The sequence below is a fragment of the Gossypium hirsutum genome, chromosome A11 (assembly GCF_007990345.1).
Source record: "Gossypium hirsutum isolate 1008001.06 chromosome A11, Gossypium_hirsutum_v2.1, whole genome shotgun sequence".
Taxonomy (NCBI): domain Eukaryota; kingdom Viridiplantae; phylum Streptophyta; class Magnoliopsida; order Malvales; family Malvaceae; genus Gossypium; species Gossypium hirsutum.
In genome coordinates, this window is record NC_053434.1 from 104,697,458 (window position 1) to 104,700,329 (window position 2,872).

At 35.7% G+C, this 2,872-nt stretch overlaps 1 non-coding gene across 1 annotated transcript; it reads left to right on the plus strand.

Moving 5' to 3' along the window:
• The first annotated feature begins 837 nt into the window (after positions 1–837).
• LOC121210623 (small nucleolar RNA R71) lies at positions 838–943 on the plus strand. Its single transcript, XR_005905737.1, has one exon. It is a non-coding gene; the product is annotated as a small nucleolar RNA R71 (small nucleolar RNA).
• Positions 944–2,872: the final 1,929 nt, after the last annotated feature.

The window sequence follows — 2,872 nt, forward strand, 5'->3', positions numbered from 1 at the left end:
GTTTCTGCTTATTGTGGTCTACCTCACCTTTGTCTTTGCTTATCTTAGTTTCTTGTCTTGGTTCTGGTTCAAGTGTGACTACCCCTTCCTCATCTTGACTAATAATCACGTTGAGTTGCTCCCTTAGGTTAGATTCTGTGTTGCTTGGCAAGCTACCTTGTGGTCGTTCAGAAATCAACTTGGCAAGCTGTCCAATCTGAGTTTCGAGCCCTTGGATCAATGCTTGTTGATTTTTAAGTGCTGTCTCGGTGTTCTAGAAACGAGTTTCTAACACCGAGATAAATTTAGATAGCATCTCTTTGAGGTTCGGTTTCTTTTCCTATTGATAGGGTGGTTGCTAAAAACCCGGAGGCTTTTGTGGCCTTTGATTCTAAAATTATACCAATAGAATTCTGTCTGCTATATTCTGAAGAATAAAAAAAAAGTGCTTCTGAATTGATCCTGCCCCACGGTTGGGAACTAATGATTGGCTCTATATACAAAGATTTTTGATTTACTCATAATGATCAAATTATATCTGGTCCACCTCCACTGACTTCACAATACATTACTGGATGAACCTACGAAGAACCAAGTAAAGCATCAATCCTTTTATTTAGAAGTTCTACCTGGTTTGATAGCATAGTAACCGAATCGACGTTATAGACACCTACTATTTTAGTTGGCTTAGTCCTCATGACTTGCCACTGATAGTTATTTAGTGACATCTCTTCAATAAATTCGTAAGCCTCTTCAGATGTTTTGTTATTGATGGTTCCCCCGGCTGCTGCATCAATCATCTTTCTTGTCGAGGGGCTCACACCATTGTAGAATGTTTGAACTTGCAACCAGAGAGGTAATCCATGGTGAGGACACCTTCGCAGTAGGTCCTTGTATCTCTCCCATGCATCGTAAAGAGTTTCTAAGTCCATCTGCACAAATGAAGAGATATCATTATGTAATTTGGCCGTTTTAGGCAGCGGAAAATATTTTAATAAAAATTTTCCGGTCATTTGTTCCCAAGTAGTAATTGACCCTCGTGGTAACGAGTTTAACCATTGTTTAGCTTTATTCCTCAATGAAAATGGGAATAACCGAAGACGAATGGCATTGTCAGAAACGCCATTAATTTTAAATGTATCGCAGAATTCCAAGAAATTTGCCAAGTGAGTGTTTGGATCCTCATCCTGCAAACCATCAAACTGAACAATTGTTGTATCATTTGAATAGTGTTCGGTTTTAGTTCAAAATATTCACAGCAATAGTAGGCCTAACTATACTTGACTCAGTTCCTGTTAAAGTAGGTTTAGCATAATCATACATAGTACAAGGAGAAGGATTCTAATTTGCTAGTTCAGCGAGTATCGCAGGAGGTAGCTGATTGTCTTGGTTTTCAGCCATCTCCTCGGTTGGGGTTTGAATATCATCCTCTTGCTCGTTTTCTGTGTATCTTAAGATTTTCCTTATTTCTCTTTGGTTTCTGCGAATTGTGCAATCGATTTCTTTGTTAAAAAGTAGTGGTCCTGACGGGTTTCTTCTAGTCATAAACTATAAAAACCTGCCAAAAGAAAGAAAAAGTAAATTAATAAATAATAATAAAAATAAAATAGAATTAACTTGCAAGAAAAATAAATGGCTAAAGTAATAAAAATTGAGTGTTCCTAATATGTTAGTTTCTCGGCAACGGCGCCAAAAACTTGATCGTGTTATTTTCTGTGATAAGTTTTTAAAAATTATAATTAATCGTTCTTGAAACTAACTATTATCACGATGTAGGCAAGTGTACCTATTAAACAGTAGTATAGTTTTAACAAGGCCAGATTGTCGAACCCAAAGGAACTAAAAGTACTAGACTGTCTTTTTAGTATCTAGCCTATGAATAATAGGGTTTGTTTTAATTAACTAATTAACTAAACTAAGAAATCACAGAAAATAGAATTGGGGATTTCCTTTTGGAAAAACGATTGAATTAAGACAATACCTAAGGAAAAATCCACCTAGACTTCACTTGTTATTTGACTCTGAATCGGACGATTTATTCATTTGACTTGATCCGTAGAATTCCCTAAGTTATATTATTATCCCTCTCGAGACTAACAACGTCCAACCCTAGGTTGAATAATTAAAATCTCTTTCTAATTAACTCCCTAGGGTTGCATTAACTCAATCTATGGATCCCATTATTAGGTTTCATCCTAATTCGAAAAAATCTTGTCACCCTATCTCTAGGCGTGCAACCAACTCTACTGAATTATGACAAATGTACTCTTAGACAGGGTTTATTCCTCCTCTGAATAAGAGCTTAACTTGAATCAATATCCTGGAATATCAAGACAAGAATTAAGAACACATAATTAAGAATAAGTCAAATATTTATCATACAATTTAGAAAATAATAACAAGATTCGTCTTAGGTTTCATTCCCCTTAGGTATTTAGGGGATTTAGTTCATAACTAAAAAGGAAAACATCTTAAAAGAATAATGAATACAAAACATAAAGAAAAACCCAAAACTCATGAAGGGAAATTGAGAGAGATATTCAGTCTTGAGGATGAATCCGGCTTTTGAGATATATCTGTGACAGCCCTAAAGTGACCCTAGTCTGAAAACGGTCTCGGGACCGCTAGACCGAGTCACTAAATTATTTGAATGTGATAATTATTGCCTAAAATATGTGAATATAAATGTGTGAAAGTTTTAAGCTTCGATTTAGTTAATTGCATGTGAATTTAGTTGATAGGACTTATGTGAGAAAATTTAGAAATGTGCTAGGCAAATGCAAGTGGCCTAATAGTGCATGTAATCAAAGGGGTGGACTTGCATGTCAATTTGTTTGAATTAAGCTCAAGAGCAAAGGGGAACTAAATCCGATAAAGGGAAGGAAAAAGTGGT